Source organism: Lonchura striata, chromosome 3 (genome assembly GCF_050655825.1).
Source record: "Lonchura striata isolate lonStrDom1 chromosome 3, ASM5065582v1, whole genome shotgun sequence".
NCBI lineage: Eukaryota > Metazoa > Chordata > Aves > Passeriformes > Estrildidae > Lonchura > Lonchura striata.
In genome coordinates this window covers 33,401,837-33,426,937 of record NC_140705.1, presented here as the reverse complement: position 1 = coordinate 33,426,937, position 25,101 = coordinate 33,401,837, and the positions used below count along the sequence as shown (strand labels likewise).

Below are 25,101 nucleotides of genomic sequence, written 5' to 3'. Positions count from 1 at the left end.
TGAGTAGAACTAAAGCAAATTGATGGAGACAAGTAATTTTTTCCTCTGCTCAGCAGCAGAGGTACTGGAAGTTTGCTTCCAGTTTTGGGTTTTCTTTTCAAAAAAGCTGTTCAGAGATTGGCTGACATCAGCAGAAGGTTACCAAATGGTATGGGGCATCAGGCATGGGACCTACCTGGAGAAGTTGATGGAGCTGGGAATCCTTAACCTCACAGGCGAAGCTAAGGTGAGGTCTAAGATTGCCTGGTGACAATTGCTGGCAGCTACAAAGATGGTAGAGCCAAGTTCTTTTCATTGATGGCAGAAGGCATAAAGAGGCCAAAGACTGCATTTTGGAATGTTTGGTAATCATGACATCGGGAAGGACACTTTCCTTTGGATGATTATGCAACACTGGAACAGGTTCTGTCCTTGGAGGGGATGGCCAAGCCAGACAAAACTACAGCTACTTGACCTTATGCAATAGATTGCTGTGCTTTGGATAGAAAGCTGGAGTAGATAACCTCCAGAAATGCCTCCAATCAGAGTTCAATGATTCTGTGATATATAGATGTATTTTTCTGCATCAAAATCCAAATATTATATATGACCATTTAAACCTTGATGTTGTTTAATGTTTTCTCAGTCACCCCATTAGATTTCATGATCAGTATGTAGTCTATAGTATCAAATCATTGTTGATAATGTTGAATGTTAAAATGTCCTTGAGAAATGACACTATGTTTCATTTTCTAATCACTGTTGACTTTTTAAATGAATATTTAACTTATTTGTTAATGTATATCCCTAATATAGGGATATATCAAGGATATAGATTAACAAATATAGGTTATATAGGTGTTTCTGTTTAGTAAGACAACTGCTCTATATTTCCAAAAGGCTAAACATAAAAGTACAGATGTCTTTATTAATCAAGTATGTAATTTTAACTCAAAAAGTGAAATGTGGTCTGCTTTTAATGTGATCATTTTTTCTTTAAATTATAATGATTGATACTGATTACCTTTCAAATCTTCTAGTTTTGTTTTGTTCATTGTTAATACAATCTTGTGTCATCTGTTCCACCACCATGCCTGGGGCTGATGCCATGTCACCATTTTGAAAAGATTTGTAGTTTTCATTCTTCCTGAATTTTTACTGTGTTCCAGACTTGTTACACTGGATTATCAGTAACTCTAAAATCATGTGTCCAGCCATTTAATGAATCTTAAATTCACTAGCTGACCCATCTGGTTTAAAAAAAAAAAAAAATCCTTAGCCAGTGTCTCCTTATCTTTGTGGAACTAGCCCCATTTGAAGCACTTGCATGTGTGCACACATCTTCTGGGTTTCACCTTTGCTTACCCCTGCTCCAGTCTAGTAAATGGGTTATTTACGTTGATTGTAAAGAGATCTGAAACACCTGCCTAGTTTTCACCCTGAAGTGCATCTTTGGATCAGACTGCTCTTCACCATCCCTTTAAAAATGCTCAACCACTCTTTATTTCTGTATCTATTTTGTAATAACTATTTATTGTTCTAATACAAACTTGAGCTTGAGGAGCAATTTATTCTCTTGCCTACTTTGAACAATAGCCTTGATGAGAAGTATTTTCTTAGTATATGGATCTGTACTTTTCTGGATTCCTCCAGGTCTTATTATGTTATGTTTATTCATAAATTTTGGCATGCATGTATATGTATATATATATATATATATATATATATATATATATATATATATATATATATATATATATATATATGTAATATGTATTTGTTTTTCCATTCCATCTTTCTAAAATAAATGATAGCCAGAATTATTTAAAAATGAGATTTTTGGCAGACTTGCTTACAAAGTTTAGAAAAGAGCAAATGATGTTTCTCTGATGAGATGAAATACATGGCTCTAGTGAAATTATTTGTATTATTGCCATTAGCATAGGATCTCAGTATCATTTATACTTAGTGCTTCCTGCTTGAACCTCTTAGTGACCCACTTTGCATAAAAGAAAATTTTGCCTCATTTTCTTAAGTGATAAAATTAACCTCTTGCCTTTTTCAGCATCCAGGTAGCCAGAGTTGTTCAGGAGGAGGGACATGCTTGCCTACATTTTTATCCTTCTTTTTTCTGTCCAGAATGAGATTGCATGAGAGAAATTAATCACCTTGGCTTTTCTTTGTGCTCCACTGTGTGTCCTCTTCCCTCAACACCAATTCTGCCTTTGGGACTTACGTAAAAACAAACCACATTCCCCTGTACTCTGTCCTGCCCTTGGTGCTGCCATCAAGCTTTTTGAAGGTGGGGCTCACTTTCCCCTTGATAAATATTTTAAAATATGTAAATATAGTTGCCGATATAGGTTAGTCCTGTGCAAACAATTGACATAGGGAAGGAAAATACAGAGAAAGACAAATGGAACAGAATTGGCTATAAACCTATAAATAGAGTTAGAGGCTCTAAAGTGATTTCTTTGCTCCTCCTAATTCTGTAGGTATAAATCTGAAATGTGAAAAGTTTTCTTCTTTCTTTTTCTCCAATTGAAGTTATGGCTTGATTCTGCTTAGTAGAATGCTTAGAAGGGTGAATAACATAATTGCAATTAAATATGGAGAATTAGCTATATGTTTGCTTGGTCTAAAAGTGGGAATCACTTAATCAATAAAGCAATGAAGATTGTCAACAAGAGCTGTAGAATTATCTGTCAGGACCAAGTTAGGTAGAAAATACTTACAGGAACAAGGTCAATCATTACCACTTTGAACAACTATTTCTGTGTTTTCTGGGAACACTCACCACTCACCAAGTTATTTTTCTTTTTTTTCTTTCTTAGAAGTAATCTCATGTCTGCTCTAAACAAAGGATATTCAGCTCTTTTGAATTTGGCAAGGATAAGTGAAACCATCATTTCAGTGACACTTTTTAAACTAATAAGCCTTCTTGCTGACCTGATGGATTTTGAAGTTTCTGCTTAGATAGTTAACAGAAAATATTTTGAAGTGGTCTTCTTGCTCTTTTACTAATTTTATTTTTTCCACACATTTCACCATCCTGAGAAATAGGCCAATGGTGGGCACAAATGAAAAGCAAATCTCTGAAAACTACTGAAAATAAAGGTGCTGCTAAAGCTTATGGATAACAAACTCAGTTGGTTAGCTTTGTGGCTGCAACCTGTAGCTCTTCCACTGAGTTCATTCATCTGGAGCGGGCTTGGACAGCTTCTTGTGGCACCTCACAGAATTAGCTTTGATTAGAAGATGCCTTTGTTTGACTTAGCAGAAAGCTCCATATGTCAGCAGTCTTGAGAGCTTTTAGAACATTCTTTGCTTGTCACTTGTGTTCCAGTAAATGTCAGCATAATTGAAATCTCCACGATCAATGTGTGTGCTTTTTTACAACTCTCCTTTTTTCATGCATAAATGCTTCCTGTTCTGCCTTCTAATCCTGCCCTGGAGAAGCATAACTGTTCCTTACGACTATTGTTTTTCACTATTTTCACTCTCATCTCAGTCCAAATTCTTTCAGCTGTGGTGAGCAGACTATATTTGTAAACTTTTCCCTCTGAGATAATGTCCTTCCTCACACATGTTTTCATATAAATGTAGTTCATCCTGCTACTTGAATGCTGACATTGCCAATTTCCTGGTTTAGAGATACTGAAGTGGGGTAATCATGATCCACTATTTCATTATTTATGTAAATATGTAAGGATAAAGAGGGGAAAATATCCAGGATCTCCCTGTAGCTTTTATGATTCTGTTTTTAAGCAGGGTGAAATCTTAAATGAGCTAATAAAATAACTCTTTTTCTACACACAAACATTACTTAGCAGATCTGTGATACAAGACATTTTCTTAGCAACTTCAGTGACTTCTAGTCCACTCTCATGTTAAGATTGACCTTTTCCCTGACCTTAGGATGTTTTTTTCAAGATTGATGATTCTACATTTTTGATGTAGTATCATTCTTTCTCAAATATTGCTTTTTGTAATTCTTTTGGATATCCTTTCCTATCCCCCTCCCCATTTCTATGGACTTCCTCTCATAATTCTTCCAGAGCTTCATATATTAGCTTCTACTGATGTCAGCCATATCTTCTCTTAGATTCAGCAGACTATCCACGCAAATTAATGCTTCATATGAAATAAAATAATTTTATAACCTGTTGTACTTATTTTCCTCTATCAGAGGCAGATACTAGGTTATTCAGAAGCACAGACACTGAGTTACCATAAACCAAACCATTCTCTTTTCTTTCTTCTTACTCTCCAATTTCTGCTAAAACTTTTCCCCTCCCTCTTTTCACTTTGAGGAAAAAAATGCCAAAAGCACAAAACCCCCTCATACACAAGCCTAGACATCAACTTCTCTCTTTCTTTAAAATGCTAGTTGATGTTGTGGTCACATACCACATGCTTCCTGGAGCCTCTAATTCTGACACCACTCTTCTTCAAGTGAGCCAAAGCAGGGACACCAGGGTACTCAGACGAACAACATCAAGCCTGGTTTTGGTTAAGCCAGACATATCCTTTCTATTAAGCTTCAGCTGCTTCTTGCCATCTTCATGGACCCATGCAGATTTTACTCACTCTCTCAAATGTCATTTCTTAGGGCGGCTATTTCACTTCTTTCACAGCACTGTCTGATGTTTCTCTCTCTTGTGGTAATAAAACAACCAGCACCTTCATGGCACAACAGGTAACTGCTCTCTGGCTACAAGAACCTTTCCTGAACTCTTGTTGTCCTGTAGTAGATCTAAACAGTAACTTATGTGCTTCCACCAGGGTGGTACACAGTGGAAGAAAAGGCCTGATGAACTATGCTCTAGGCCAAGAACTTGGCTATAACTTTCCCGAAGGCAGTCTAGTAGTAGTGGGGAAAATGGTTACTGTTCTCTTACATATACAGTTGAGTATTATTTTATTGACTAAGTTTTAACTATGGAGGGTGGGTTTTGTTTTTCTTCCCTTGGGAATTATGGAGTGGCAGATATAAAAATGGAAGGAACACAATAGGAGGAATGAGTTTATAGAAAATAGGGTATGATGCAGGCCATGATTTTAGACATATGTGATGCTGAGAAAAATTTAGCTTCTCCATGACCATTCATTGATGTTGTTCTGTCCACCCCTCAGCCCATATTGGGGTAACACTAATAAGCCTTCTTAAAGTCAATAAGATTTTTCTGCCTCTCTTAAGTAAAATATGGGACTTCAGATAATTCCTTCAGTGTAATATGACTTGTATATATGACTTGAATATGTCATACAAGCAATGAGAAAACTATATAGTCAATTTGATTTAATCTTGACAGTGTCTACAGTAAATAATGTAAGACATTTACTTATTCAAATGCAGTTCTAGCACTCCTAGGGGTAAACTTGAATAAACTTAATTAAGTTTTAAGTGTGAAGGGGAATTGTAGAAAACATAATTCCCCAAATAAATGAAAAAGCAGTAGAAAGTAATGCCCTAAGTATGACTTTGAATTGTAGTCCAGCTCCCAAGGAGCTTTAATGATACTGGCCTGCCCATACTCTGTTACTCAAGTGGGAAGTGGTGGGCCTGATGTGCTGACTTCAATTTCTTGCATCCTGGAGATGAGGAACTGCATCACTGAACAAGAGAACTAAGTGGTTTGGACTGGGTGCGTAAAGATGTACATTTAAAGAAGGTTTGAAGATATCAAAATGTGTAAAGATTGGCATGTTTTGCCCCAGGAAATAAGGTATGAGATTCTGGAATGCTGAAAACGCCAACAGAGTTGGTGTGTCTTTGCCCTTAACATACCTAAGAGCATCAGGCAGGGATTAAGAGAGGGCGTTTTAGCTGAGACATTAGAAGAAAAATGGGGTTGCTTTGTTCTGCCTGTTTGCCAAGTCAAGGTGTGCAGGCCTTCATCTATTCAGACACACAGTGGAAAATATACTTTAAGAAGCAAATCTCTGACATATTCCCTGCCTGTATTTTTTGTTATTCTGCTTTTTTTTGTGCTTATCTTTTAAACCACAAGAAGTGAGTTATCATTATGAATAATAATTTGATTTCTGACTGTGTAAGTCCCATGTACAGCTCTCCTGTTCCACTCAGGCTCATAATGCTACTCCTGAATCAGAAGACAGAACTACCTACACGACATCAAGGACTTTCCAGGACTCAAGGAAGAGACCCTGGGCATAGAAATTCTTCTCTCCATCTCCTAGCATAATACAGACCTTCGTGGATATTCCATGCCGAAGCTAATCTTTCTCCACCAAATTCTTATTATTAAGGGTATGGTTTTTAGTTCATAGGGAAGTGATGTGAGGTGTTACAGTAAAGTTTGACATATTTTTGGAATGAATAATATCAGAGATTTTGCAAGAGTCATTCTGATATTGAAATTGCTCCCTTCACCTCACTTAGACTGAATTCTTCTGCTACATCCTGTGATAAAAACCAAAGTGAAGGAATTATCTAGAACAGAAAAGCAATCTTTTTCTACTGAAGGGTTGAAAACAAGCATATAAAAGCAAATTAAATTAGAGTTATATAAACAGCTGAGTTGAGGAGGGGTACATTCAGTTAAATCCCAAATTATGTGAAAAATGTAAGCAAGGAGTAATCAGTCTTTGGTTGTGGGTGCAGAAAAACTAGTGGGCCTCAGTAAAGCTTTCCTGCAGCAGGTTTAAAGGAAACAAAAGGAAATATTTATGATGCATATTAAATTCTAAGAATCCTTGTGGGACATTTTGGAGGCCAAAAACATAAAGAGAGCTGGAAAGGATCTGGATAGATTAGTGAAGATTAAGTCCATTTGTGACTATTCCATTCAGCCATTAGATGCAAGCTTCGTGTCAGACACTCCCACTGATAGCTGGAAACAGGGGATTACAACACAGGAAGAGCCCTTTAATGTGGGCTCTGTTCTCGTTCTGTTCTGTACACATCTGCTGCCAGCAGTTCTTGGAGAAAGGATACTGAATACATGGGCCTTCAGTGTTGAACACAGCAGAGCACTTGTAGGAAACAGCTGGTAGCTTTCTGAATCCCAGAGGAATGAAACACATCTTCACTTGGCTGTATTTCAAGCAAATGTTTAATGTGAGATCTGCAGTGAACTTTATAGCTGAGAAATGCAAGGCCATTTGGTTATAATGCTATTGTAGCTGTATTCCCTGAGTTAACTGCAGTGTACCAGGTGATATTTCAGTTTTCTAGTGATTACATTAATGAATAAAATAATAGTATTAGGCATGTATTAACATCAGCTGCATAGTTTGTCTGTCATGCACAGCGTAAACAAATAAAGCAGAGACACTTATCCATCATAAAAGCTGTGAATGACTGAGGAAATTGGAAAATATGATGAATTAAGGTTGTTCAGGTGCTACTATGCAGAAATATAGCATCAGGTTTCATATCAGAGACCATAAAAGGCCCCGTTTCTGTGTTGTTTTCTCAATTCTCCTGAAACAGAAATATAAATACATATTTTCACAGTATGAGGAATTTGATTTCTTCTCTACTCATTGGTGAAAAAAAAATAAACCAGTATTAAAAATGGAAGGTGATAAATGATGTCTCAGGCTGTCTGAGGGTAAAGTAAAGGGTGTGCAGTGCACTTGTTTACAGAACCTACTCACATACAGAAGATTTATACATACATAAACATACATATTTAGTAGTGATGAGCCCAGACAATCATGAGTTCTGTTGTGTACTCTGAAGAGGAAAACTCTTAGTTGTAAGCTTTTTTGTAGTGAGAAAGGCAGACACAGCTGAAGGCTTCCCACTGCAAACACGTTTTTCCAGTCCTTGTGTAGTGGTTTTGGTTTGCAAATTTAAGATTTTCTCTAATCTTAAGAATTCTTGGTTAACATACTAAAGAATGTGGTGGGGTTTGGTGTTGGTTAATTATTAATGTACTTATTTTTTGTTGTGAGATAGGATTAGGAGAAAGTATGCTTAAAATTTTAAAAGGGTATAAGGAAATTTTTTATTAATAATAATCAGGTCTGCCCTGTGAACTGACTGCCAAAATACCTATGCCATCTGCACCTGCTAGACGTGGATGTGGAGAGGGGTGACCTCTCTGTAGGAGAGCACACGCTGCTGGAATTGAGGCTGTGGATGGGAACAAAAATATTCTTCCCCAACCAAAGATGCAGTGATGTGCAAGGGCATGGTACCAAGCAGGAGCACCTATCCAAATACATGAACAATGCTCAGCCAGATGTGCAAGGCAAAGAGAAAGCCTCTCTATCAGATCATTAAAGGAAAATATTCACAGGAAACACTATGTGAATATCTTTTCATGGTATGAAATATGTTCACTTTGGCAGTGTTTGTGCCACCCTTTTATTCATTTTAGAACATTTACTAAAACCAAAAATAACTGGCAAGAATTTTTACAGATCTAGCAAAGGTCAAGCAACTATCACAAGCTTAGAAAGCAAAAGTTGTATTTGTGATGGTTGAGGGCTCATGTTGAAAAGGGCACAGGCTTCAGGTATGTGACTCATGCAATACCATGTGACCTCTTTTTCCAATAGAAAAAGGTCACATTTCAGTGTAAATATTTTCAGAAGCAAGAAAAAAATAGTTTGAAAATAACTTTTTGCATATGGTTTTGAAAACGGTGAACTTTTTTTAGAGAGAATAACTTAACAAATAAATATTTTTAAGAAAAATTGCTATCTTGTGACAAGTTTTCCACTGAACTCTGCCTTATATAAAAAATGGATATTTAAGTTATGCTATTGTGAGCACTCTCTGAGACAATCAGTAAGATAAAAAGGTGAAACATTTTCTGTTGTTTTGGTATCAGAACACATGAAACTGAGCTTCTTAAATAATTTCCCTGGAGATCTTGAAAAAGAAAGTTGTAAAGTAGAAAAATATGCCTGTATATTGTAGTCAGCATGCTGACATTGGGCTTTTTTCATGTGGAATTTAAGAATTCCAGGAGGATTAACTTTTTGAAGAGGTGAATATTTGATAATTCTGTATTTGGATGAAATGCATACAGTGACAGGAAAATTCTTCAAGGAAATTTCTGTTTGTTTTAAATGTAATGCTTCAAAGACACAAAGAAAACAAAACTTATATTCCCTACATAAACATATTTCTGTCTCCCCTACTCAGAGTATCTGATTATATAGTTAATCCCCTAAGCTAATCAGCTTTTATTATTTGTTCTCTATGGTTGTATATTACAAAGAAATGAAAACTCAAAACAACCAAGGAAAAAAAACAACAAAAAGACCTTGCAAAAACCACCCCCTTAGACTCCTCCAAAACACCATCATGCACTCTTTTGCTTTTTAAGGAGTGTTTTTAATTTGAAATCATATTAAGGAAGGCCACTCCTTACAGATGGCCGGGAATGATTAAATTTAAAATTGATAAACTTTTCTCTACAGTATGAGACAGTGAGGAAAGCTCACATACCAGGCAAAAGAACTGGAAATAATGTTCAGGTAGACAAAAAACTGCATTAAATCCTACACTTTACATTCACTCCAGAGTCTTCATGGATAAACCAGCAAGACCAGCCCTTGAGCTGCTATTGGTTTCACCTAAGTGGTGGTATCTATTTATGTGAGGGATAGAACTAGCCATTTCCAAATGAAAAGCAGAACTAAAAATAAAAATTATGAAGGAACTGCATTCAGCTGCACACTAGTTTGGCACTCAGTGTTCTGTATCTTGGCCTTGTTCTGCTTTGTGGTCTCTGGGCTAGAAAATATATATTGTTCCAACAATGAAAGTTCCATTTTACATTTCTCAGGACCAAAATTCCTGGCTGAGATATTGCCAACAGTAGAAAGCTAAAAAGTTAATTCAAGGGTGGGGCACAGCGCTGAATAAATTGTACATGTTCTCTCAGAGGTTTTTTCATTGCTCCATCCTATATCCAACCCTGAAATAATAACATCTTAAACTAGATTAAATTTACATATTTTTGTTCATTCCTTGGGAGCACATGACTGCAATGTGAAAAGCCTCACATTTGGTCCTCAAATGGTTTTCAAATTTTTCTTTACATACAGGCTAAGAATTTTCATGGGCTCCGTTATTATGAACTTTAAAAAAGATAATGTGCAGCCCCATCAGTCATTGAGATAATTCAAGTTCAGAACAGAAATACTGTAACCAATGGGCCTGCTTGTCAACTTTCCAAAGTTAGACCAAAAATATGCTTCCTACTGTCCCATTGTTTTTCATCCCATGGTTATAAAAACCATGGTTAAGCCATGTTATCTGATCAGATCCTTGTAAACCACATAATTCAATGAATCATTATTAACTAAACAAATAAAAAAAGGCTTTCACTTTATGTTATCTTGTTTAATGACAAACATGTGCAGTTTGTTTTCTTTATGTTTAATTTCCTTTGTCACGTTCTCATCCACATTACCTGTTCTACCTTGTATCATCTTCTTTAAAAGAACAACTCTGACTTTTGGCTTTCTCAAGTCCTTAGATCTTGGCATTATGAGGCTCATGATCTAACTCATAGATAATCTATCAAGACCTGGTGTCTCTGAGTACAGATATGAACAATGCTCTTGAACCTTGCAGAAAGGTTGACATTTTCAGATTATGATCCACAGAAAATACTGTGATGATCTGTTTAGAGTAGTTTCCTGGAAATGCCAAGGGGAACTTTGAACAAGTTGTATCAAATCTTGGAACATACATTTTGGTGCAATGCCCAGGTTACATTTGCTTTGAAATAGATGACTGATTATCTGGGAACTTGGGATCTGCTGTGAATTACATATATCTGCAAGCCAGATATTGTGTTAGACTCTTGAAGGACGAGCTCATTTATGCACCTTTCTTAGAAACTGTAGAAAGCAAAGGGAGGAGCTGTCTTGCTCTATAACACATGGTTGTTTTCAAGCTGCAGAGTTCCTGATGAGGGAATCAAAGAGTGTTTGATGGTAGCCTTGTGTATCTTGATCACCATTTGCAGAGCCTTTAAAAATAGCCTGTAGATAACCAGCAGTCCAAAGTCTAACAGGTGAATAGTTCTGGGTCAGTGGCAAAAGCAGCCTTCTGTCATATGGCCTCCAGCATAACTGAGTGGTCTTCACAGTAAGTACCTATATTTTCCCCTAAAAGACATTATGAGATGACACTTAGATCTATTTGTTGCAGTTCTATTTGTCCTGATTTTTTTTCCCCACTGAGACAGAAAACCAATGATGTCTCTAATATATTTGCTAAGGAGCTCATTGAAAAGAAATGTAGGGAATGATCCACCTGCTTTCAGACCCAGCATGGTGGGACCCCCTTTATGTATTTACATCTATATCTGTATCAATCTAAAATGGGGAAACAGGAGAGTATACATTATTATTTTTTAGATTATTTTTTTCTGCACGAGATTAGTTAGGATACATTATATTGACTACACAAATAATGTTTTGTTGCTTGCAAGAAGTAGAGATGCACACACTAAGTCAGCCTCTCTATTGAAGAACTTGGCTGAAAAGCTGCTTATAAGTCCAAACAGATGTTTAGAACAATGAAAAATTTATGGAGTGTATGTTTATCTTTAAAAAGAGAATGTTTCAGAGTTCATTCAGGCTCAGGATCCAGTCTTTCTTGGAGGAACTTGACTTGCCTAGGTAGATTAGAGAAAAGCTCAGTGATCACAGAAAGGTATTTTTCAAATATCATAGAAAAGCTTGCTTTCCATCGGAAAACAAAGACTATTGCATTGCTCACCGTGTTTATTTTTTGAAGACCAAATCTGATAAAAAACTTTTTAAGCCTAAGTTTGGTGATTTTTTTTACTAGATTTTCAAATATATTTTTAACTGTTTATAGTTCTTGATAGATTTGTAGAAGACAGTGTAAAATTGTTCCTTACTTAGAAAAAAATCATATTTTGCTCCTGCATTTAGAAATATTTTCAATAGTGTTAATACTTACAGAAATTATTTAACACTGAAAAGTCTGCTTTGTGCAATTTTATGGATCAGGTAAAAAATAAAACTACCTTTCTATCTAAATATTATATATTATTCAAATGTAACCTGAAAAAATAGATTTCTCTGTATATAATCTCTAATTCATATTTTTGTGTAAAATGTTAATGTGTCAGTATTGATTTTTTTTCCACATAGGTTTCTTTTATAGATCTTGTTCTAGTGATTCTACATAGTGAATATTTTATTCCCCTTTCACACTGTCTAAATTTTAACAAAAATATTCCATCTTTAGACAAATATTCTTTTGAATTACAATGACATTAAATAAAGAGTCCTTCTGGCATGACAGCCAGAATGAGTACTGATAAAACTGTAGAATCAGCAGACCCATCAAATCCCCTCCCTCCAAATAATAATTTGTCGGAAACCATAGCAGCAGCCTGCATAGTCTTATATAGGAAAATACAGTTTTCAAAATGAAGTGATTCCATAATAAAAATGTTATGTTCTTGGCAAATAAAAAACTGTGCTTCATTGCAGTGTGCAGAAGTTGGACTCTGTACTTTGTCTTCTGTGAAGAGGAAGCATTAACATGTGACATTATTATAACTTCTTGAAATGATCTCTTCATTATGTTGCAAAAAAAGTAAATGTGGCAATACAAAGAATGTTTTATCCACAGAGAATGGGCCTGTCTCCAGTGTCAGGGCTGACTATCATGTGCTAGCCTTATCCATGCTCCAAGATCGGAAGATGCAAGCTGGTTTTTAATTCAGTGCATAGCCATCTCACTGGTTCATATAGAAGGCAGAATTTGTTAGCAAGTAAAAAAATTATTAGCCTGAAGGGGTTGCAGGCCTCTGTTTAATAGCCTAAAATTATGGATAGAATGTAACACGATGTATTTGATTATTGAATTCTTAAATACTTGGGACAGGCATTGTTGAATGGGGTAGAAAGAGTAGACAGATGACTCATTGCAACAGACTAAGGGCTGGGAATGCTTGCTGGTTTATCCATCTCAGAGAGAAGTGTAATTTCTTTGCTACCTTCCCCAGGCCAATGAGCTGCATCACTAGCTTCCTCATAGTCTGACATGGCATACAGATGGATGTGTTTGGTTTGTATTGCAGGATAGGACTTGATGTATACTGACCTCAGACTGCTTCTGGATGAGGTTATGCTCATAGAAGAGAAAGGATCAAACATCAGGTGGTGTAGCTGCCTCTTTATGCAGGCTATGAATGTTACAGTTTTATATGCATGGCACATAGATGACTCTGTCCAAATTACTTTGTCCACAGAAATCCTCAGCCATGAGATGAATACTTTCAAGGAGTCTGTCTTCAGTGATTTCAACACATAGAGAAAGCAAATCACTCAGTAGAGGCTAAGCTCTTATCATCCCAAAGCTGGTAGCAATCCAAAGCATTCTTGGGCAAGGTGCTTAATGGGAGTAACAAAAAAGCAGCTGAACAGAAGCCAGTAATCCATGCCCTGGCATCTGTGAAGGGAAAATAATAATAGTATATTTCCTTCTCCAAAATCTTGATGACTGCCAGCCAGAATACACTATGTAGGACAGTAATTTAATACTGTGTCATCTTTTCCCCAAATACATTTTTGGGCAGAATTAACTCATGAAATAGCTATGAAAATTAACAATGTCATACTGTCCACTTGAACCAAATTCAGCCATGAAGTCTGTGTTTTTTTACACAGCTTTACAGGACCCTGGGAAAGACTAGGCTTTTAATTTGCCTTGCAGATATATGTGAAGTTTACAAATTCTTGCTTTTTTTGGTGAGATTTTCAGTTAGTTATTTGAACTCGGTTTTTTCCCCCCCTTCTTTTAATGAATGAATGGGGACCTGGAATATATATTGTAGAAGACATAGGGAAAAGATTCAAAAGAGCTCATTTATCTGTGCAACTGATTTATTTCCTCTGAGGTGGCTCTTGCCCAGCCCACCAACATATTCTCAGCAACTCAATCTCATTGCTCAATTGCAGATTGCAAACAAACTCAAAATAAGAGGAAGATACAACTTAAATAAACACTCCCCTTTCAAGGTTCACCCATGTGATATATATTATATGTGCCTGGCATAGTGGGAATGAAAGAGAATTCAATTTATGATGGGAACACTGCTTTTAATTCAAGAGCCTGGCACATTAATAAAGAATGATTAAATGTCAGTATTTGGAGAAGCCCATGTTATTCTAGAAATGTAACATTCTGGTTGACAGAGTCTTGAACTCCTGTGAAGAGTAGCCCTTTAAATCTTGAAGTCTGACTGCCATTTGCCCATGGGCTGTCTTATCTGATGGAACCACAGCCAGCTGAGGGTCTCCTTATTTGACCTTAACTTTCCTGTTAACCACCTACAGCTTTAACTCAAGATGCCAAGAATTTTCTTGGCATCCTTCCACAGAGTGCTGGGCCAGATTCTGTTTCTAGTTACAGCAGCGTAAACTCTGGAACTGATCTATCCTCAGCTTCTTCAACCTTGTTGGAATCTCAGAGCAGTTTCTGCCTCCCTATAGATCTGACATCTCTTCATTCCTTGCCTAGAATGACTTACAGCTAACTCTCCTTTTTTTGGTTGTGTCTTGTGTGTTTGCTTGGAAATTTTGCAGGGATACATGTATTCATGCTGATTTTATGTAGTGGCTGTCCAGTCTGACAGAACAGAGTTTGGCGTGTTTGTACAGTAAATATTTATTTCATTCATAAAGTTTTAACAGCAGTACTTTTTCTACTTTTTTGCCATTCAAATAATATTATTATAGTAGCTTCCTTCAACTCTCTCTTTGTCTTTAGCATCCATAAACATTTGGTGTGCTAAGTAAATGGATTTTAATAATCTGATTTGTTTGAAAGAGGCTGTAGTCTTATCCAGCCAGGTGAAGGAAAACATGCTAAATGACTTATTGTTATCTCAGTTAATCTTAAGAACAAGACTACCAAATATTGAACATCCAATCGTTTCACTGTTATCAATTAAAAGTTAAGAACTTGCACACGCGCACACACACACACACACACACACACACACACACACACACAAACAGAAATATTTAAAAATCTAGAAAGAAGTAGGTCAGTTTATGGACTAATCTTCCTGAGGCTGTTCTATGGGCAGAAAAGAAAAGAAAATCAATAGTTCATTATAATATACTTGCTCAACTCTGTTTTGTTTAGACTTGAGAATTTCTGTTATTGAGTGCTCTGGACTTGCCATTAAAGGATTTATCAGATAATCTGCAAAAATTCCACTGCCACACTTGCTTCTACAGTCTTGGAAATTAGTCTTATATCAAAAAAGATATCCACTCTGCTGTCCAGTGCAGTGCTAAGTTATGAGATTCAAACTTATGTGTAAATTGATTCAACCTGCATGTCAAATGGAGTTATGCTCTATTGCCAACCATGGTCACTCCCTGAGGGCATATCCCAACACCTCTGCCCTGCAGTTCTGGCTCAAGGACAGTCTGTCTTCCATTTCATTTCGAGAATATTTTTTTTTCATTAGGGTGAAGTTATCATGTCTTCACAAACTATTTGAGACAGATTTTTTTTGAGGAAAAACTTCAAATATACAGTTTCTGTTTCACAGCAGATTTGTGTGGACAGGGATGCCTCTTACTGCCCTGCTTCATTGTAGCATCAGAGTGCCTGGTAATATTATTTCTCACGGTTGTGATTCCAACATAAATTATTTGGAATAAAACATCATGTTTGAGTGAAAACTTGAGCCTGGAAACTCAGAACTTCAGGAAGATTACAATAGCCAGCAACTAAGCTACTTTTCTCTTGGCAATATTTTTGTTGGTTTCATATTTTTTCCTGTTGTGCAAAATAACTTTTTATATTTCTCAGGCATAATAATAATAATTTATGAGTAATTTATTCAAACTCTACATCACTAGAACTACACTCTATAATTCAAACAGAATTGTCTTTGTAGAGCTGTTGAAAATGCCATAAAAGTTTGATTTTTGTCAATCTACAACTATTAATAGGATTTGAAAAACATTGTGATATTTTTCTATTACTGCTTAAGAATCTCTTCCCATCCTCTTGCAAACAGGAAATGCACAAGATTAGAATTCATTTTAAGGGACTGGAAAGATAAATGTGTTTTTATTGATCCCTTGGTGCTCTGAGTCACAATGTGTAAAAGGACTGCTGCCAAAAAGTTAAATAAATTTTTTTTCCCTTCAATGCTTTCTAGCTTTATTACAGACTAGTCCAAGTGGAGCACATGTAACTAGAAATTTTGTGCCTTTTGAAACCATAATAATTCAGTAGTGTATTAGTGTATTAGTATAATAGTAAATTCATTCTCTGTTGACTGGAACATAACATCTTTTTTTACTCCAAAATATTATAAAATACTTATTGGTCACTTTATAATTTTAACATATCATATCTTAGAATGGGGGTGGCCATTTTAGGAAGGGTGACAGCAAAATCTTCTGAGGCAACCAAAGCTCGACAGTCCACGGTAAGGATGACCTGGCAGTAATGAATAGTCCTTGATTTGTGGGCAGATGGTCTCTGTGACCTACTAAAGCCCTATACATTTTTAAATATTTTTTATTATGTTTTTCTACAATCTTGGCATGTTATCAGTGAGTTGGTGTGTGAGATTAGTTGTTCTTTGGACTGCTTTTAACATATTTTATTTTTCATCTGTAGAATAATTATTTGACTATGTCAGCCAAAATTTTTCAAGAGAAGTGCTTAAACCTGACTTCTAAATATATTCTGAAGTATTGATATAAGTGTCTCAAGCGTCTAAGTGCACACAGGATTCATAAAGCATCTAAAATCTCTGAGGACTGAGAGAGTTCATAAACTTTTAAGAACTGAATTCATTATAAATAGGAAAGATGCTTTCAAAGGACACTAGATCAATGAGCCTTAGATCCCTAAGTCACATGAACATTTTTGAAAATGTTGTTCTGGATGCCTTTTGGACACATGACAAAAGAACAGAAAATAATTATAAATAATTATTAAAATAATCATCAAAATAATTATAATTAATAATTATAAAATTATAAATAATTATTAAAAATAATTATTACAAAATAATTTTGTAATTGATTATTTTGAATTTGTTCAGAACATCTTACCATAGCTTAGTTTGGGGTTCTTTTCCCCAATTTCATATTTATTTTTTAATTTCTTAAGAAATGAATATAAATATATTGTAGTAAATTAAGAAATGTGTGGATGCAAGAATGTGGAAACTTTGGTCCAGGAGGACCCAATGGACTGAAAGTAAATAGACTGTCTGGAGCAAAAAGTATATCTACATTTTGTCTACTATACTGTGAAAGGAAGATAGCACTTTATTAATCACTTAAACTAATAATTTGATGTGCCATAATGGAGTTGGAATACTGCTTTTGCAATTTAAACTGTTCTTTTTTCTAAGGAGGAGGCAATCAAGAAACCATTTTTAAAATTTTGGTCTCTCTACTTAAAGCAGGGGAAGCTATTATGGAATCATATCCCAGAAAGGGTTTTGTACTTCTATATAATTTTTGATGCATGTGAAATATGCTTATCCTCCAACTTGCCAGCAAAATAAATATTGGGAAAAGAATCTTTCCATCCTTCATTATATTCTGCTTGCCCAGGGTTTTGTATAGGATTTCTCACAGCTAGTAGCTTTTGCTGTGGCTACTTGCTGTGCCCACCAATTTTAAACTGCTACAGAAGAGAAGTAGAGCTAGTAGTTTTTCAGAAATTCCTGGAGCCTGTTGTAATTCTATATTTCTGCTAGATCTTCTGATAAAAACACTCCTAAGAGTGATCTTCTGCTAAAAAACATTCCCAAGAGTTGTGCAGGCTGGGCTTGAAGGTTTGCTGCAGCTTCAGGTTCTTCATGTGCTAAAGCAAGCTTGCAAATGGTCTGGGGCCACTTGGAGAGTATGTACAGCTGGTACTTTTGTGCAGCCTCACTGAGGAGAAAGAGAAGGTCCACAGGTGTGCACTGCTCATTAAACTGTCTATCATATTCAATGAAATATTTTTTTCAAACAGCTCGAACTGCCCACTGTGTTTCCTTGGTAGACAGCCCTATGCATTTCTGACCAAAGATTTCTGCTGCTAGCTAGTTGAAATTTGAATTAGTTATATATACAAGGAGTTGTTCCTGATCAATCAATGGTTTATGGTTTCAGATTGAGAAGATCACTCTCCTAAACAGAAATACTTGTGCAAAGAAGCAACCAGCAACACTTTCAAGTGTAGAATAGATTTTACATTTAGATTTCAGAGTAGTGTTCAGATTGTGTGTGCTTTCTACACCAGGAATGTTAAGTTCAGCACACAGCTGCTGAATTTCAACAGAGATTCATAAAATCCTCATAATACCTTTTTTGACCCCTTTCTTCCTACTCAATCATTTTCTGCATACCCAAATATGGGACATAGATTAAGGCATTGCATTACCACACTTTTTGCCTGCAAAATGATAATGGAAAAATTTTAGAACTCTCTGGCCATAATTTCAATATTCTCCCCAGTTGATTTAAACCTGAATCATAATAAAAAAGGCAGAATAATGAAAACTGCATGATTTATGTTACTTTTCTGTTGACAGCTCTTCTTCCTCTCACAGACAAGGGTTGAAAGTGCTCATTTTAAGTCATCAAGTAGTTTAAATTCTTCAATGACCTTTGAAATTTTTTTCCTGAGTCCTTGCATGCTACAAGCCAAATTTGATGCAAGAAGGAAACAAGGAACTCAGAAGCAATAAAACTTAAAAACAATAGAAGATGTAAAAATTTACCAAAAAAAAGTTAAAGGGATGAAATACAAAGTTATTTGTTGTGTCTAACTGCTTTAGCATTGCTAGCTGAAGGCACTTACCTATTTTGGTGACTCTTGAACTCAAGTCTGTTGACTCTTGCATGCATGAATTCATCTAAATGGTGAAACTATAGTGCTGTCTATGATCAGCAAAAGTAACTTTGTATGCAGAACTAGAGGTTTTACAAATTTTCTAATATGCCTTCATTCTACAGAACAATCCGGAAGGAAACATGGTCTGCCTGGAAAAAAATCAGATAAGTAGTGCACACTAATTAACTGTGCAGCTATATTTAACCTTCAAATCATTGGCAATAAAGGTGGAGAATTTATTGCATTTTTTCCTCATGTGTGAAGGCTTAGAATTAAGGAGAGAGATGGTTTTACTGTCACCTGCCTTTCTGTTTCTAGGGAAGAAAAGACCAAAGTGATGGAATTTGTCAGCAGACTTGCATGGAAAAAAGGTTTTGATGTTGTGTGAAGGCAGGCTGGGGGTAGGGGGCAGACTGTCTGCCCTGCTGATACACAGCCAGCCCCAGAGATTTTCTTAAACTGATGTCAGTTCAAGAAACACCTTACTGATTTTGGTAAGCTAGGAAATAGTACCTTCCAGAAAAAGAAAGTATAGTTATCACTAATTAAAATAAATAATAACAAAAAATTGCTATTACTACTAGAAATAGTTCATATCCATGCTTCAAATAAAAGGTCTATCTTTTTATTATGTTTTCTTACATACATTTTGCGCTGCAGCATGCATGGCACCTGAAACAAGTTTATATTACAAATCAAAGTTCTTTACAGTGGTTTATAATCAGAAACAATTGTAAGTTTATCACACATACAAATGCAATAATCACAACATGTCACTGATTAGGTACAGCAATATTCTTCCTATCAGTTGCTCACTGAATACTCCCTATTCTCAGTTATTTATTCGTGATATATGATCAGTCACCTGAATCATAGGGCATGGAATAATCAGCCTGGTGATTAGATGACTAAAGTATATTTAGAAGTATTTTAGTAATGAAAGACAAATATTTGGTGACAAGCAGAGATTTAGATTATCAGCTCTAGAAATTGTTTGGGTAAAATGGCAGATTTCAAGCTATAGCTAGTCCTATATGATCAAGCGATACTAAAGCCTCCCAAGGTTCAACAACAACAAAAATGTCCCTAACAGGTTTCCTATAAAAAACCTTTTGTAGAAAATTTTGAAATATGGGCACAAACCGCTTATGATTGTGAGATTAATTGTATTCTTTGTATTGGTATTTGAGATTAGACATTCTTTGCATTATGGCTTCCCAATGTTAATGAAAAAATGATGCTGTGGGTGGCCTTCTGAGGGTTGATAGGAAAAACTGAGCATGTTCAGGTGTCTTGAAAACTACTTGGTATCTGCATTTTGCCATCAAAGGACAATTGTGCGTCATGCAATAAAATGAATTTTGCTTGTCAGTTCAGTAGATTGACTGCAGTGGGAGTCTGAAGGGTCTAATTTCCATTTATCTGACTAATTTTTATGATTTTATTACATTTTTATTATTCTTAGAAGCAAATGCAAAGTTATATTAGAAGGGAAGCTCTTGCTAGCATGAGTTATTTTCAGGATTTGCACTGCAGAATGATTCTGCAGATGAGGTGGAAGTTAGACTTCTCTGCCTGAAAAACATTTTTCTCAAATGGCAACATGCACTGATTTTTAACATCTATGTGATTTGACCCTCAGATTTCTAAGTGCATTTACAAGTACTCAGATCTGACTATTTGAAATGAAATAAAAATCATGGCTCTGAATAACATTATGTGTAATGTAAAAAAAACAAAACAACACTGTGGTGAGCAGATGAGTCAAGAACCTCCTTCAATCAAGAGAAATTTATTTTGTGTGTACAGGGTTGGAGGAAATGCCATAAAAATTTCACTGTCTCATTTGGTGTGTATAAATTGTATTAACATTTGAAGGTATTAAATTTGGAACTGAATTTAATTCTGTGGATCTATAGAGATCACAAGCAGTACTTTCATAGTGCTGCTAAATCAACAGCCTGAGCATTGTGTGTAGCAGTTGCATTTCAACAGAATGAACCAGGAAATATGGACCTGGAACTTCTTTCTTATGGAAGAGATATTACTGCAATAGTTTCCAAGATTAATTGAAATCTTTCCAGACAAAATATTTGTACTAGAACATTGTGAAATTTGAAACTATAACTATATTGATAAACAAATGTTTCCTGTCTAATAAAATTGGCTTGTGTGGCATTGAATTCTTTCTATGAAATTTATATTGGTTTACATTTGGGTACAGGGCATGGTTGAAGTCTGCAGTGAGAATCTGAAACAGGGTCTAAACTAGGAGGCAAGGCAGCTAAAATGAAAACCAGTTCTTTTCAGCTCTAAGGGAAAAGAGAGGTCCTGAAAAATGATCTGTTGAAAAGTCTTCATGGGCCAGATGCTTCAGCATGAAGAGAGCAGGTCGACAGAAAATTTTCCATCCAACCATCTGAAAACTACAGCTTATTCTGGGAGCAAATCCATCAGTAAAACTACACTTTCAGAGAGTTAGGATGCCTGAGCTTTCCAAGAAAAATTCCTAAGAAAATACAAGCAAATTTGCGTGAACCAAGATACTCAAGGAAATTCTAAGTGTGTTTTCCTGAGTGTAACCAATGATTCAGTTTCTCTCACCCAGGAATATATAACATCACTGAGAATCTTCATATATTGCAGCCCCAAGAGAAGGCCCAAGAGGTAATGAAGGTTCAGGGTTTGGCTTTTGGTAATCACCAGTACATGCACTGCAGCCAACACTTTGCTCACAGAAACATTGCTGCAGTTGATTCTGAAAAAGCATTGATGAGCTCAGTCAAAAGGAACATCAGCTGTTTTTCAAAATGACACAGTTGATGAGAAATGTCTTATCTTTAACCTGTACTGTGAATGAGTTCACTTGTAGTCCTGCGGTTTGTATCAAAATATGTCTTTATTGCACTGTGGGACAAACAAGTTTGAATAGCGCATAATTTCATCCATCCATAAGAACTGATGATGTTCCACTTAGATATGTTGTAGAAGTACAAGATAAAAATCCAAATTTTGAGCTTTTTTGAATTTTATGGCTCATTTTTTCTACTTTTTTTTTAGAAAATACTGCATTAGTGAGTGTTTTTCTACCAGGAGTGAATTTTTCCTCTATAGGTCCATGGGTTTTGCATCCTCCTGCATTTAAATGAAAGTCAGGAAAAATACAATCCCCATTCACCAACATAAGAGACAGTTTCAGCACTGACTTTGAGAAGAAGCAGGTTGAATTTGGAGGACAGACTGTAAAAGCCATATATACTACATGAATAAGCTGAGGTGAGGCCAGAGGGGACACTTAACATCATATATACAATCTTATCCCTAGCTGAAAGTAGTTTCTGTAGAAGGACATTTGTTCTAATGGTAAATATGCTTGCTTTTTCTTTTCTTTTTCACACTTTTTTTTTTTTTTTTTTTTTTTTTTTAACTGAAGATTTGGAAATTTGAAAAGATTTCTACTCTTTGCTTTAGGAGGACCCAAGCAGCCAGTGGATGAGAAGGACTTGCCAACAGCATCTCCACAGGGTGCTGCTCTGGGAAACTGCGGCTGGGATTCGTTCTCCTCCTTTCCAGCAGGACAGCCACATGGTGAGTTCAGAGGGACCACAGGGCTGACAGACCTCTTTAGTATGTTTTATGCTGCCCAGGATCCTGAGCAGCTGCATGTGGCTTCTTATAATAGGCAGTCATGTAAAACACTGTTACAAGTGAACTCCTGTTAATCTGACATTTTTACTGGTGGTAGAATTTTCTTTTATTCACTTTTCCATCAGGACCTGACTGAACACTGAAAGAGGCCCTGATGTGAATATATTTGAATTACGAAGACCATAGGTTTTCTATTTTAAGGAATGTCAGTCTAAGCATTTAATTAAGAAGTAGGTACATCTGGTGCTTTAACTAAATATAATGTAGTTGTTGTCAGCCTTTTCAAGCAAAAATTTTATTTTCTAAATAGCCACAAACTACAAGCACAAACCATGCCCATAGTGTCTCATAGTTCTTTTCATTCTGATTTCAAAACCATACCATCAGTTTGGGTTTTTTTTTTCTTCAGCCTATATTTCCAGAAGTAAACAAAGAAACAAGAAACAGCACCAGAAGCATACTAAATGTTCTTGCATTTTGCTTTCTACAAGAAAGGGTTTTGACCGAGATCAAAAAAGGCCGGAGCACATCTGTAAATAATAGCTCAGCTGTCCTGAGGAAAATTAGTTCATTGGTCTTATTACCTCAACCCTGTGTGCCTGCCTGTAGGCTAAATGAACAGATAGTTTGCCAAGGTGAAACATCAACATCTGGAGTACAGAGTTTGACTTGGGATGCTGTAGATTTTACTCCCAAATTAAGATGGTCTGGTGACGACATCAGTCCTATCAGATGGGCTGATAAGACATCTTCCAGGCTAAAACAGAGTAAAAGCTAATCTTCATAGTCCTTGAAGATAAACAGACAGGCCAGAGGTTTGTCTCCTGCCAATCGTTACTAAAAATAAAGTAAAATTAAAATAAAGAACCTAAATAAACAAGCTAAGCAGTAATATTTCATGGTACATCTCTTTATGCCAGTATTCTCCATCTCCATCATTGAAATTAGAACAAAGTCTGTTAGCTAGAAGACATAATCTACTTCATTCCATCCAGAATCATAATAATTATCTTATATGAAATCCATAATATACACCTATTATCTGGAAGATAATAGGTCAAAGAGTAAGTCATAACTTTGCTCAGAGTAGAATCTTTGACAAAGATGCCTGACTCTCCACAACAGACAAACCAGTTCCCAGTGTAGTAACTTCCCATCCTGTTTCTTAAAATATATATAGCATTTCACTTGAAATCTTGGTTAATAAAGAAATCACAAAATTTTACACAGCTGATGAAGGTAATGTATAACTTGAAGAAAAGCAGAATCCTTTTTATTTGTATAACAGCTGTATTTGGAAGAAAATGCAGCTCAGCATGTATCTTCTAATATTAGATCATCACCTGTAGCATTAAGCTAAGATGAAATGACAAGAAAGTATTCCCGAGACACAGATTTTGTTCCTGTGTCTATGAAAAGGGTGATTAGGGAGTACCAGACATGGAAAATCATTCCTTCTAAAACTGAAGTGACTATCTGAGTTGAAACTATATGCTATAAACATTAATTCCAAAAATTAAACTAGGTATTGTGTGTCCTGAGCTCTTATACAATTTAATGCAGTTATCTTACATTACCAATTCATACTTTTAAGATGTAAAAAATTCAAAAGAAGAGATGCCACCATAATCAAATGATAGTGAATAAAAATACAGTCTGTAAAATGAAACAATCCTTAACAGCTTAGTCGAAATGTGGCCAGTATGTTGGTATAATGAACTCAGTAAACTCAGATAATGAAGTTATTATGGAGTTACTGCTATGAAAATTGCTGTGTCATGAATACCTTCATGGCAGTCCAGGCTGGCTTGATGAGACCTGCTTGGCAAGGTGATAATTAAATCCTAACAGGCAGCAACTGACCAGGAATCAGCCTGGGACAATGGGCTGGCTGAGGCCTCAGCAATCAGGGGGTTACAGGACAGGAGCAGTGGGCTGAAGTTTGACATGGAAGTTGAGTGTTAGGAGAAGAGGATATAAACAGAGTGAAGCCCCACGGAGATGGTAAGGGAGGGATGGTTAGAGCCTTTATTGAAGGGGAAGAGATAAGAGTCAGTTTTGGATTCAGGAGAAAGGTGCTTGGAGGGTGGTGTTTCAGGTGCATGAAGAGTCACCTACTTACTCTATTAGTATCCCAGAGGGAAGCTGGTGGTATGGAGTGAATCCCATGCTCTAGAAATGTTCTTTGTAATTGTAGGTGCATTTTTCCATCAAGAGAGAGAGTGTCACAAAGTGTCTCTGAGATACTGAATCCTGAGTGTTCTCATGTTATGGAAACCCAGCTATGAGTTCATAACATGGACAGTGTTCAACCAGTCTTCACACCTCAAAGACTGAAAAACTTGAACTGTTGAACTGAGAAGTGTAGGATAAAGAAGAAATGTGACTACATGTAGATTTGCGAAGATCTGCTTAATCCTCCCAGAGTCCCAATGCTATGAAGGAAGGTAAGGAGAGAATCATATAATAACAGGATCATAGAATGGTTTGGGTTGAAGAAGACCTTAAAAATCATCTAGTTCAAATCCCCTGCCATGGGCATGACACCTTCCACTAGATCAGGTTGCTCAAAACCTCATCCAGCCTGGACTTGAACACTTTCAAGGAAGGAACATCCACAA

General features: G+C 36.1%; 1 long non-coding RNA gene across 1 annotated transcript in view; it reads left to right on the top strand.

The window, feature by feature from the left end:
- The first annotated feature begins 1,738 nt into the window (after window positions 1-1,738).
- The window catches only part of LOC146767840 (uncharacterized), a 37,986-nt gene continuing 14,623 nt past the window's right edge, over window positions 1,739-25,101 (top strand). Inside the window, exon 1 of the long non-coding RNA XR_014953652.1 lies at window positions 1,739-24,927. This is a non-coding gene — a long non-coding RNA (uncharacterized LOC146767840). The remainder of the gene's footprint in view (window positions 24,928-25,101) is intronic.